The sequence below is a fragment of the Sparus aurata genome, chromosome 20, assembly GCF_900880675.1.
Source record: "Sparus aurata chromosome 20, fSpaAur1.1, whole genome shotgun sequence".
Classification (NCBI taxonomy): Eukaryota; Metazoa; Chordata; class Actinopteri; order Spariformes; family Sparidae; genus Sparus; species Sparus aurata.
In genome coordinates this window covers 8,330,788-8,345,232 of record NC_044206.1, presented here as the reverse complement: position 1 = coordinate 8,345,232, position 14,445 = coordinate 8,330,788, and the positions used below count along the sequence as shown (strand labels likewise).

The 14,445-nt window shown below is 42.0% G+C and overlaps 1 long non-coding RNA gene across 1 annotated transcript in view; it reads right to left on the bottom strand.

The window, feature by feature from the left end:
- LOC115571740 (uncharacterized) overlaps positions 1 to 3,797 on the bottom strand; it is a 52,766-nt gene extending 48,969 nt beyond the window's left edge. The window contains exon 1 of the long non-coding RNA XR_003981975.1: positions 3,711 to 3,797. This is a non-coding gene — a long non-coding RNA (uncharacterized LOC115571740). The remainder of the gene's footprint in view (positions 1 to 3,710) is intronic.
- Positions 3,798 to 14,445: the final 10,648 nt, after the last annotated feature.

The window sequence follows — 14,445 nt, the reverse complement described above, 5'->3', positions numbered from 1 at the left end:
ATTAAGTACACACTTTTACTTACATAAAGGTTTTTAATCCAGTGGTGCGGTTGGAAATATTTCTGAACAGACAAAAATGTATCTCATCAATATGTCCAGACAATGTCTCATGTGAACCGCCTGATATAGCTAGATAGCTAGCTTAGTTGCTAACTTTGTCTGGCTGCCATTTGATGCTGAGCAGGTGGCTTACAATGGTTAAGTATAAGACTTAACCAAAACCATAAAGTTGCTGACCACAAAACCACAGCAGGCTGAATGGTGCTAAAGAATGTATCTAAAGCTGAGGGAAACTATATGTCCTGTAGGTTTGACACAACAAGTGACCCCTTTCACATTGCAAGTAGTTATATGATTTATTGTTCACATAATGGTCGTGATTAAAGCAGATTCAACAAATCAGAGACGAGACAGCAAGTGATAGGGTGAGGAGCTAAAGGGAGAATGTGTGTCATATTCTTGCTATATATGTTTTCATGTAGTCAGGACACGTGCACATCTGTTGGATAGGAAGATAACCTTTATGATGTCATCAGCAGTATCTGGCAGCACTCAGCGTTTTTTTTTTTTTCTGTCTGACACACACACACCAAACCTCACAGCTTTATCGCTCCCCAGCCCTTCAAAAAGGGGCTTATCACTAATGGCAAAGTCATGATTTACAGCGGGGAGATCAGACTCCAGCGCTCACACACAAGTTTTTCTGAGTAACTCAACACATGTTAGAGAGACTTGTAATACTGGGAAGATGGCCAGGTCATCTGCAGAAAATATTCCTGGATGCTGATTATATAAATGAAACTCGTTACAGAGTGGACATAAAATACGAGTGTTGGAGACAATCGACTTTGTAGAGAGTTGGCTTGGGTTTGCAAGAGAGACAGAACTAGTGAAAAAACCAATCAATTCAACGGGAACTGAGGCTTTTCGTAAATCATCTGATCATCTTCAGCTGTTGTACCGAACTATTTAGACATCTCTCTTTGTTCAGTTAATGGCTTTGCTGAGGGTGTTTCTTTTTTTTTCAAAGAGTGCGAAAATGCATAACAGAACTCAAAAACAGCCAGTATGTATCTCAGAAAGGTGATGGTGATGGTGATGTTTTACCTTTGCTGAAGAACTCCCCATGTAAAATGGTTGCTACTTCATGTGTTTGTCCTGTAAAAACTTTGCAGAGTTGAGACTAGTCAGGGCTGCTAAAACACAGTTAGACCAGTACAGGACCATACAGTCCTGCAAGGTTATCTCCACGGACTCAACACTGTTTGTTCTACGAATTTTGATAAGATCAACGTATCCCTGTACAAAGGGATATGATTGATTTGTCACCAGTATCAGATAAAGGTGGGGTTAGCAATTCTGGAGATAGATAGTTGATTATTTGGTCTCATTCCCAGGTTTTCAAGTACAGAGGCTAAGGTTTGGTTGATAGTTGTGCTGAGAACAAGGCAACGGTAGACAATATTGGCTCAGACTGAACCACCAACCCAAAGCGTCAGTATCTCAGTACATTGGAAATAGGTTCAACAATCAACTATCTTTCTCCATTATCACTCTCCCATCTTTTGCAAGTAGTACCACCACATGGTGGTGACCAAGCAGCCAGAGCAGTAGTTTGAAAGGGGGACTCTTGTAATTTGCACTTTGCGATTGCGAGAGAGATTTTAAAAAGTGGTCAAGATTGTTGCTGCAGACACTGAGATATCATGGCTTTTATAGGCCAAGCTCCATAAGGCTTTAGTCCTACACTTCCCATAATACAACTGGACAGCATCTTTTGTTAGACCCCGCATTGCTGTGTACACGCTACTTCATAACACTGTCTTGAACTTTGACCATCTTACGCTTACGTACGTCATAGTCTGAAGCGTGAGAACTGAAGTGAAAAATAAAAAATGTCGTTTGGAGAAATGTTATTTGGAACACAGCTTGGAAGAACGGTGTCAAAATAATTGAACAGTTTTCTGACTGGGAAGATTCATGTGAACGCCCCCTCAAGTCAGAACAACAACTCAGAGAGGAAATGATGGTACAGGATTAGCCAAGTTGTCGTTGTATGACGCTGAATCATGGTGGATGAGAGTAAATATTGGGTCGTTGATAACATCTTTTAACAAAGTCATGTATAGCAGTAGTGTATAGTATACTGTATACTATACATAGTATAGTATACAGTATATTCATCAAGTTTTTGCTCATATGTAACAAAATGGCAACAAAAAGGCAGGCGGCAAAACCAGGCTTATCAGCAATCCAACAAAACTAAATACTTACCAGTTGATTTGTTAAATCATAGACTAATTAACAAATGAAACACAGGTGAACAAGAAGTGTGAAAAAGACAAAGACAGGAAGTGTCAAGTAAAACATAACACATGAGTTGTGAACCGTCCACATCAAACTAGAAATAACTACAAACTCCAACCATGACAGTGACACATCTTTAGCTGCATAGAGGATTATGGGTCAGGCTTGTATACTGTAAAATGTGACTGGCCCACTGGTTTTGGCATTCTGCATTTGACGTACTATGTATGAGGATGAGGACGGAGTATTTTTTGGCATACTCAGGTCGTATGTGTATAAATGCAGTGCCATGTCTTTTAAACTCCACACCCACAGTTTGGAACACAGGCTTTCAACCAAAATGTTTTTCGAGCTCAAGCTGAGACAACCCTGATGACATCACCAGGGTTATTTATTTTCGGACTTTGCGGACAAACTGTGGCGTGGCCCTTTAACCTCAAAAATATGAAGGAGTCCAAGGAACTAACAAAACATCTGATAGAGACAACCTCAGCTAACCTCTCTGAAATTAATTGAAGTTATTTTTACAATCGTTCAACATCTTGTGCTACGATACCAGACAATGTTTTATTCACAATCCAGAAGACCGATCACATTCTGATCTGGACCGAGGACCAGGACAAGTACAGTGTGTGATTTCTATAGTTCAAAGATTCTACAGATGCAGTAAAACCTATCATCATAACTTTCCATCACGGTAATTGATAGGCTGTCTGGGGAAAAGAAGCATTCCTGTAGCCTGACTCCCGTGTCTCGTTTTCACTAATAGGACATTGCACTGTGGAGATTCTGGCTCCGAGAAAAACAAGGAGCTCGTACCGGAGAAACGGCCAGGGAATGCTGCGAGGCAGACACAACAACTCAAAGAGAAACGTAAAGAGAGGAGTGGGATGGATGAAGGGAATGGAGAATAATAAGAGCGAGAGACAGAAGACGTGCCAAAGTAGTAGTCTCTGCTTTTGTGTTTTACGCTGAGGGATGAGGTCCTACAGCTGTGAAACTCAAGTCACAGAGTGGGAGGGGTGGGACGAACACGCACACACACATTCAAAAGTGTTTATCCTAGCAGATATTTCAGACATACCTGATCGAAAGACCATGCTGCCGTGGTCTTTCATCATATTGCATCATCTCATAATATTACTAAGTTCGGTAATGTGAGGCTGCACTATGAAATAATAGTATTAGCAGCCCAGCCTGAGGGAGTTATGTTTGCAGTAGAAGCAAAATATGACTTGGAGTTAATCATGATATTACTCTCTGAAACATGATGCAATGCTGCTCCAACCTCCAGCCACTAAATAGCATATGGGGTAGCCAAGGCAAACATGACTTTCAAGACAAAACTCACTCAGTATATTCCTTGGTTAAATGGCATATTTAGACAGAAACATCAATCTTACCTGATTGGTTGACTTTGCTATGTATTGCCAAGGAAAGCCAAAGATTAATCTAGTGCAAAGAATCACAGATGATGGCCTCCATGTGTTTTGACTGACCATTCTGACTTCCTCAAGTCCTCCGCTTTCTTCTTCTTTGGGGTGTTGCAACAGCCGGCCTGTTTGGGGTTACTGCCTCCCTCAGGACGTGAGGATGTAATTCTGATCAGCCCATCTGCTCTGTCATTTCCCCTCACATCTGACCTCCCCACTGCCTCCACACTCTAATAGACTTTAACTTTAATCTCCATTTGTTCAACTGATAATTTCCTGCCTTTGTATTATAAAGTTGCATGCTATAACTGTATGCACTGTTGTTTCTTTTGTCATGGCACTGATCATAATGACCAATTTTACTATTATTAAAAATGTACAGTCAAAGGATAAGTGGGAACCCAATTCACTTCCCCGCCAAGAGTCTTATAAAATAAATATGAAGTCATTGCTAGGTGATAATTAGCTTAGCTTAGCTTAGCTTAACCTCTGTCAAGGCACACCTTTTTTATTTTGCTTTAAGTGTGCTTATTGGCAGATTTTGTTTTGGATCTTTGGACAGAGCCAGGCTAGCTGTATCAAGTCTTTATGCTGAGCTAAGCTAACTGCCAACTGTTTAAAAACAACTATGAAATACTATGAAATAAAAAGTTAATGGGAATTGTTTGCTGGCCAATTTTTTTGGCCTCTCTCTGGGACTTCTTGGAGTTTAATGAAGTTCATTTTAAAGGGGATTTAACTCACATTTTGCCCTCTTTACATGATGCTTTTTATAGGGCTTAAACGAACCAAGATATCATGTGTAGATTACAATGCATCTGCATACCTACACAACTGTATAGGTCCATTGAAAGTAACTCCTAAACGACATACAGTGTACCTTTAGAGGTGGAGTTAGCTGGATATTGATCCTTTCAGTGAGAGCCAAGCTAACTGTGTTCCCCTTTTTCAAGTCTTAGCGCTAAACTAGGCCAACCCGCTATAGGGTCATGTTAACTGTACAGACATGTTTTTCTATAAGAAGGGGAATTAAGTGTATTTCTCAAATTGTCAAGCCATTCCTTTAGCAATACTGTGTGAACGTCCCCATTTGTTCCACTACTCCTTACAATATCAATCCCTCTGTTTGGAGTTGTAAAGTCTTCCTTTTGTTGCATTGTCCCAATACCTTTTTTTTGTTCTCTCTCATTTCTCTGAATACTTTAATGTTATGAGACCTGAGACATGATTTAATACATATGACGGCTGACACTGAATCACTGCCTGATAGTACTTTAATTGGTCTCACCTGTTCAGCCCGATCTATGTGCTCATTACTGAAACTCTACGGTATATGTGTACGTAATGTGGCTGTCTTGATACCATTCAACATTAATTCTCCACATGTTAAACAGGTTAAAGGTTATCAGGTAAAGTATCATTTGGAAACTTGGACAAACTTTCCCATACTTTCCGACTTGATCGTCCACCTTTATGTGAAACTTCCTCCATGAAATGCATTTTTCCAGTGAACCATATCTAACAGCACTTGACTGCAGTTTTACATTCTGTAATACCCCAAAACAATCCCTCCAGCTGATGCCCCACGCTTCCCTGCTCAATCAGCCTATACAGCACTGCTCTTTCCATTGTTGATTACAGTTTGTCTTACAGCTTCCTGTACTTTGTAAGAGGGGGTATTATGTATTGTATTTTGTTTTTTGCTGCCAGCTGCAAATTCCCCAAAAGAGACTATGGAGTATTAACGTCTATAGTCTAAGCCTGTAAGACGATGTTCTTAACTGTGATTATGGGCACAAATTAGAATCCAAAAGGACAGCATGTGTGCTGAGTATTAGGGAATATAAGCTACTTTATGCATGTTGTGGCAAAACAAATGTGTGTATGCACAGTACACACAGTAACAGTACATACTATATGTACTTTAATGTTGTCCATGGAAATAAAGGCAATTTCTGAAGCTAATATGGCTTTACATACACAGCTCATAATGATTAAGCCCAAATGTCTTTGCATTTATCTCCACTGACTACTGGCACATTTTACCCATGATTCTGATTAAACTGCTTCTCTCACTAAACAAGACATTTGTGACTAATATTAACAAAATGCATCACATTTTGAAAAAAAGTTGAGCCAGATTAAACTTTTTATCTTCTTCTTGCTCCGTCCTGTGTCAGCATAGTGGCCTCAGATTCAGGTTTATATCTTTTGTAGCCTTTACAGCACTAACAGCCAGGGTCAAATCACCTACTGACTGATACTATTATTTGTTATTTGTTACATAATATGCATGTGTGAGTTGTAGTTTAAGTGATCAGAAGCACGCAGACAGAAAATCCAAAAAGAAATTTAAACACAACTCGCTCAATATGTTTACAGATACTTCAAGGAGCAGTGTGAAGGATTTAGGGGACTCTATCGGAAGCAAAGCAATATAATTGAATTTTTATTAGTGTATAATCACAAGTGATGAGAAGTAACCTGTTGCCTTACTGTAGTAGTTCTGGACTGGAGTATTTCAATTTTCTGCTACTTCCTCCCTCCCACATATTGAAATATTGTACTTTGATACCACAACATTTATTTGATTGCTTTTATTGATTGATTAGTTAGCAGTTACTTTACAGATTACATACTGCATCAGAGCCAAAATTGAGCTTTTTGACTTTTTGTTTATGTTATAGATAAATAGATTTATAAAATCTATCTATAAATAGATATAGATAAAATATGTAGGTTAATAAAATAAAATGATGAGGTATCGTGGAGTTTAAGGTGGGGCATAAGGTGCAAGAGAATACGATGCAGTTTTATTTACAGAGATTTATTTGCTGATAATCTATCTATACAGTACATACATGTAATTATATGTATCATTTACTAAAAACTGATCTACTGAGGGCCGTTCATGTTTTTTTTTTATTTTTTAGCAGCGCCCTTAGAGGAGACCGAGGTGAGGGGTATTCAGTTGGTTGCAATCTGCAAACTCAAATCTATATGCCACTACATCTTCCAAACTGAGCCTTTGGGCAGCCAGTCTACTCAGAGAAACCAGGTTACTCAGATGAGAACCTGTTTACATCACCTACAGTAACCTGGTTACTGTAAATCTGTGTTTACATGCAGCAGGTCAGCACTCAGATTTCAACAGTATCAGCAAGCTTATTTTGGAATCGTGACAGACTCCGTTTGTGACAGAAGATGTTGCTCTTCTCTTTCTGTTCACTGTGAGCAACCCCTGTACTGTACATTTGAAACACTGATATCATTAATTGAGGAGCATGCGAACACAGCGACCGACAATCAGATCTAAATAAAAGAAACACCATTCCCATAAACACCATACGTACATACCAGCTGTTTGAGCGGAGCGGCCAGCCAAGCCAACAGCCGAGGCCTGTGGTTACACTGGGATGCTCTCAGGTGTAAATTTGTGAAAAGGGTGTGAGTGTGAAACAGGACATTTGGTAAGAGAACAGACCCCGCTGAGTGAATCTTTGCTGGATAAATAACTTTTAATAAAGTCAAATAAAGCGCAGTAGGAAGACTGGTGTGACTAAACAGATCACTTGGCAGGAGCTCCGTGTTGCATAAGAAAATTCACTGGTAACCTTAAAGTTAACTGTTTCTTTCCCTTTCCCTCTCTGCAGTCAATCTCTCCCTGTTTATAAAAGTCCCTCTTTTTTCTGGACACATTTGGAGATATTTTGATTGCTCAGAAGAATTCTGCTTCAGTCAACAGCTGTGGGATGCTTGCACGGGGAGCTTAGCGGCTGATGTGTTGTAAATCTTGTTTGTATTTTCGCCTTTCGGCAGCTCCAACAAACGGACTAACGAGACAGACGAGAACATTTGGTCGCCAGATTTCTCCCCCATTAGCATGAAAAACTGGAAGTTGTTCGAGTAAACATTATCAGTCAGTGGCCGTGGATCTGACAGCGAGCAGCAAACATCGAGAGAGGCCCGAGGAGATCGCGGTGATGGTGCCCCTGAGGAGCACCAGCCCCTGTGTGGGAGTTGGGTGGAGGAGGCCGGGCTCGGGCTCATTGCTCATACAGGAGAAATCTTATCTCCTTGTCATTAATAGCATCCTGCTGTTTACGTCCTCTGCTGCAGCATGAGCGGAGATCTGCTGCTCTCCTTTTTCTTCTGCATTCCAGCACAAATATTCCCCCAACAGATGAAACAGGGTAAACACTTCATGAACAGGGGCATTAACATCGAAGCAACTGAAAAAAAAAACACCAACTTTATTCATTTTGTTTACTGTTTGAGACTTTGTTCTTGCTTTGGATCCGATCTCATTAAAGGTCCCTAACATCTTGGGACTCATCTATCTCATCTCATCTATAGAGCCATAGTTCATACATGAGTAGGGGAGGTGGAAGATTAAATAGTCCCTATCAACATGGTATTATTTAAAACGAGAACCTCATGGCATAGTTACTTTCTACTGAGTCCCTGTTGATGATAAACCACACATGTACCCAACATTAAGGAGTTTAAATATGGATCTTATGAAATGTTGATCAGAAGTCACATTGTTTTTGTATTGATCCCCACACCACTAGTCCCTGTTCCGAAACTCACCTTTTTCATCTATGGATGTTCATTATCAATAAGAATATTAACATAAAAGCCCTTTATCTAGACATAGTTCCAGTACTCAAGTGACTACAGTGGTGCAAGCTTGTTTTGTTATACTGAGACATTTTTACCAATATTAGATCATTCCTCCTATTTGTGGATCAAGATAAGGCTATCAATGCTTTAAAAAATATTATTGAATGTATATAAAAAATATGAGACTCAAATGCAAAACACTGCTGTCAGACAGATATTTCTTTTTTCCATCACACAAGTCCTTGCTCCAGACTGGTTAGTTTTAGATGAATTTAAGATTTTGCCAGTGGTTCCCAAATCTCACTTGGACACTAAAGGATGACTAATGGGTGACCTTGATTGCTCCCTGCACAGAGAACTGAAGCTGTCTCCAGATCCAGGAGACTACTTGGATAAAAACAGTAGATTTACCTCGCAGAATTGTGGAGCTGATCTACCGCTGCCTCAGTCAGTTAGTTTGTCCTTCACCTCGGTGTTTTGACGTATCCATACATCATTGCAGACCGGACTGCAGCTGCAGGACATTCAGGTGAGTTGACCAGGTGGATGTGACCTCTCTGTACTTGTCACTTGTGACCCTAAAGATCCCCTGGGCTCTCTCGGAGCTCTGCCAGCTGGCACTGTTTTTCTACCAGGCCCTGCCCTGCTTGTCTGTAATAAGCTTCATTCGAATGTGATAGTGTATCCGTGTCGCATATTGCAGCATGCTGTTGCAAATTTGCGTCGCTGCCGGTGTGAGGAGTATTCTTTCATTTCCCTGTTGTGTGTTCATCACTTCCCTTATGTTTTTAAGGGTTTAAGGCTTACACATATCAGACAGATACGCACGCAAACCTGCTATCAAAACACAGTTGCAAGAGAATCGTAATCTCACCGAGCAGACCATCTTTGGGCCGTGGGAGAAACCGCAGCACCCACAGGGAGAAGAAACAAATTCAACACAGAAAGTTAGCCACTGCATCACCACGTCACCTTTCTCTTTTTAAAAATCCATTCACACACACACATAACATGCAGGGCACAGAGGAGAAAAGGCTCCAAACAGATGGTTCAGTTCACTATCTTCAAGCACATGTGTCGATCTTGTCGATTTTTGTTTTGAAAAGAAAATTGAACAATCAATTTGGAGCTCAACAAAGTGCAGAACTTTCCCCTTTGTGCTCTTCAATGACATATTGTTTTGTCCTGCAACTGGATATTTTTGCATGGGTGGGTTCCTCTGATCTTGTCACATGCAAAAATCACCAATCAAAGCAAGCCTTTACTTTTTGGTTTCTGCGTTGGTCTTATATGCCCTTTTGTCCCCTTAGTTTTGTTCCTGTGGCTATATGTGTAATAAATCTCACTGTTATGTGAGTCAAAAGAGGCTGGCAGAGAGTCGTGAAGAAAAGTGAGACTTATTAACATCGAGGTTGAAATTCCCAAAAACCTAATACAGGCAACAAAAGCAGGAATCCAAGAGCACAAAAAAAGTCAAACAAACCCTAAGCTACATAATACTGACCAGCATAACACGAGGACACTAGGCAGCAAACCAGGAAAAACACCAGGAGAAAACAGACGACCAGGGAACAGACGAGAAACGCAGGACTGGTGTGAGGACAAAAACAGACGAACTGACCGGGAGAGAGGGGAGAAAGACACAGACTTAAATACACAAGGGAGGGAAGACTAATAAGAGACAGGTGAGACTAGTTAAAAAAGAAGAGGAAAATCACAAAGACAGGAAGTGCAAAGCTGCCGGAAAAAAACAGGAAACAAACAAACCAATAACCTAAACTATGACGCTCAAAGAACCACGAAGAGGCTCCATCATCTGAGCCCAAACTGCAGGTGCATCAGTGCATTGCACTGACCTTAAACTATGTGTACACACATCACGTAACAATGAACATTAGAGGCTGGATTTAGAGGAAAATATGCTGGATTTCTTTCTAGCACCGTACAGAAAGCAGTCACAGATCTTCGGTCTGAGTTCTGAAGAAGAATGTGATGAAAGGAGATGGAAAAAAAAAAAAAAAGGTCTGTTTAAACGTAACGATCCTGTTTGGCGGCGAACAGAACAACCGATAATTACCCCCAGCATCATCACCTGTGTCTCCTCACAGGCCGGCGTGTTGGACAGATGTGGGCAGTGTGAGGATAGGCTAAGTGGCTAGTAGCTGCTAGCAGTAAACAGAAACAGGTCAGCTGTCAAAACAACACCCACTCAGCCGGGGAGTGTTTAGGACGTGCAGAGGGGGAACAGAGGAAAGGGAGCGGAGATGTGAGGAGGAGGGAGGAGGGCAACGGAATTCTGGGATGCACAGACTCTCCTCCCTCCTCTGGCCTCCTCTCCCCCCTCCTCCTCCTCCCTCCCCCCCTCCCTTCCTCAGTCAGGAAACCCCCAGCGGTTTTGAGTGGAAACCAGATCTCTCATCTCTCGTCTGCATGTTGCGCTGGGATGTCCCGGCCTCATTATCCAGCTCATTATACTCCCCTTTTATTCCCAAACATAAATACTATCTCCCCCATGCCTTTGTCTGTCTCTCCCTTCGCCTCTTCCTCTCCAACTCCCTCCGTTTCTGCATCTCTTTCTGTCAGTGTTCCCCCCCCACCCCCACCCCACCTCCGTCTTGACGTCCCCGGTGGACCATTATAGGGCCAATGATGTAATCAACGGCTCATTAGTCATCGTGATTGACAGCTGGCATTGTGGGAGGGGGTAGGGGCACGTCGGTGGGTCAGCCCCGTCACTGCTGGGCAACTTCTTGATTTAATTTCAAGACAGGGCGAGGGAGGGGAGGACGGGTTTGACAGAGAGAGAAACAGATGCACACACAGGCATGCGTTCAACTGTGTGGTTAAGTGTGTGACACTGAGGCCTGCGGAGAGCTGTCAGAGAGTAACGCTGCTTACTTTGCACTACACACTCACCACTGCTGTCCAACATACTTCATGTAAATAAATCGTTTTTTTCGAAATGACTGCTAGGCACAGACCATGACGCTTCCTGAGGAACGTTCTTACTAGCTGGAAAAGTGTAATCACAGAAACCTGTTTAAAAAAAAGGGCTAATTAAACATACACGTTGCAAAGTGAAACACCATTATTATCAGGTAACTGCTGCCTTGGTTGCTGTCCGCCATTGTCTGTTGGGTTGTTGGTGTTGTTGTGAATAGAGCCTGATAAATATTGGATTTATGGGGCCGATGCTTATACCAATATTAAATATCGATATCAGCTGATGTTCTCGTATATACAGTGCGTTCTCGCTCCCAGTGAGTCAAATACATCCGCCTAGTCAAGAGTTCGAGGCTTCAGAGCTTGATGCTGTAGTTACCTCTTTGACAGAGTAGAATAAAGTGTGAGAAAAGGTGGATGGGTTATTCATAAGACTGTCCATCTGAAAACCGGCGTTCAGTTCAAACCTAACCATGTATTTTTTTTTTTTCCTAACCCAAACCAAATAGTTCATTTTGGCGAAAATACAATCAAACCACACGTGTCAGACAAGATATAGGTTTAATAATATTCAAAGCATTCCGCATGTTTCACTGTGAAAGTGTAACCTTGACCGTGGAACATTTATTTTGAAAGTCTAACCCTAACTTGACCATTTGCGTTGATGGCCCTTCGCCTGCAACATGGACACTAGAGGAATGGGCAGGGCGTCATATTTTAAGCTTAAGCGACCGGCCAAGCTGCCATATTCGACAAGTCTGGAGGTGGGATGTTATTAAGTTTAACAATAAACTCTATTATTACGAAATAGCATCAATACAGTGATACAATAAACTTGACTGGGAATTTAATTATTACAACCTAACCCTGGCATCTTTTTCTGCAGTAAAAGTTCCAAAAATAACAATAGCTAGCATGCTAGTTTGGAATTTCGGACACAGCCTGAGATTTGGACGGATTCCATACTAGTTCACAACAAGTGAGCTGCATATGATGTAATGTACATTCACCTGCTGCGTAAGTCGCACACACATTTTGAAATTAAAACGTGGCAGAAAGCCACCAAGTGTTCTGCTGTCCAACAAACACAACACTTCCAGCAACACAACACGTTGGAAGCGTCCATCTGTTCGGTCCACGCCAACCTCGGAAGAACTCTGTCATGGCTGTCACTGTGCTCAGAAACAGCTGGCCTGTCAGCAGCGCAGTTCATGAGCTTCTCAGAGGATATGGGATTTTTTTTTTTTTCCAGGCTGACAAATATCATAAAATCCATGGCTCCAAGAGGAGAACAGGAAGAAAATAGCATTTCGTTTTGTTTGTTTGCCTTACCCAACACAGAGCAATGTGCTCATAGTAAGCTCAGAGTAAAACTAGGGGGCCTTGGCCCTCAACCTCATGTAGAGTAGAAGACTTGTTGTTTTGAATGGCTGCCGTATGAGACGTCACGCTGAACAAAACAAAAAAAAGAAAGCCCTCTCAGCCAGTTCTGACACATGTCATGAGTGTGTTTGTCTGAGTTGAGCAGATGATGGATGTGTAGACATCAGAATGTATAAACACAGTACATCACAGGATCGTGTTGTTGCAGTGGGTGAGTCAAAATATGCAATGCGACACAACGTCAACAGAATCTCACGAAAAGACACATGCATGCTTTTACCATCGAAAAAAAAGCTGAATTGTCTCGTAAAACAAGTCGGGGTGCAGGAGCAGGACTGACTCGAGATAAAATACAGCTCGTTTGTTCACTGTAATGAAGGAGCATGTAACTGAGTGCATCACTGTGGGTCGTTCACGTGTTTTTAATCAAAGCCACAGTGGAATAAAATAAATGAGGCTGTGGACACACACACAATACTTGGTGTTTTCTTTGGTACTGGCATGGATTTGTTCTCTAAAAGACAACATGTGGAGCATCATCAGGGGAAGGGCTAGTTATGTCTATTGTAATTTCACTTTGGCGTTTTGAATGCAAATTAAAAATGAAAATAAATCTCGCACCGTCCATCTAAACTGTAACCGTCTGTCAGGAGTGAAGCCCACCCTGTAAATCATCAGCTCACAGCAGACAGATGGTGGGTGCAGGGTGCTGCTGGTCGGAGTGACCTCGGTTGGGGAACCCTGTCAGACAGGACGACGTCTTGTCTCCTGATTTTCTCCTGAGTACAGTTATTACAACGCTAAACAAAAAAGTGGCCTTGTAACCTGTCGGATCACAACAACGGTCGTTAATCAAACCTGACTGCGGTCCCGTCCCCCTCCTTCGCTGAGAGCGAGGCCTCTTATCGCGTGGACACACTCGCAGCAACTATAGCTGTCACTCCTGCCAGAGTATTCTCCCCGGAGCCGGAGTGACAGCGCAGCAGCTGTCGGGTAAGAATCACATGGAAAGCTGGAAACGGATGCATCTGTAAAGTTGGAGACCAGACTGAAACCTGTACAACAACTTTGCATTTCTAGTACATTTTCCGCACCGGACTAATACAGCTTTACCGGAGTGATTGATGGTGATCCTGTGCATCATTTCCAGGGCTTTCAGCTCATTCGATCTCGCCGCGCTCACTTGAGGGCGACACATCTGAGTTTAGCGTCGGCTCCGTTGGTGTCCTTCACTCGAGAGAGGGCAAACAATTAACGTGTGACAGATGGATAATAATGCACAGAGCGAAGGACGGAGTGTGAGAGTAATGGACAGGAGAGTGGCAGGGAAAGATGGATGAGGACAGTGAGAGATGGACAGATGAAGGGAGGAGAGGAGGGAGGTCTGACGTTGATTAATGAGCCTCTCGTGTGTGTGTGTGTGTGTGTGTGTGTGTGTGTGATGCGAGGAAGCCTCCCAGTGTTGCTGTTATGATCGCCTTCCACAGTATGACAGGCTCGTTGTGGCTTTTATCAAGCCTTGTATTATTTCTCAATGCAATCATAATACAATATAGGTTCCAGTGATAAAAAATAGACGTATAATTGCACTGAAAACACATTTTTTTTAAAGTCACAGTTAAGGGGCCGTCTGAAAATGACTCTGCAGGGAGATATGTCAGAAAAGCAGGGTTCTGTTTTTTGCCGGGAAGCCAGATATTTTTGCGCGGGCTGAGGACTTTTTTCAGTTGCCATTTTTTTTTTTTTATGTCCT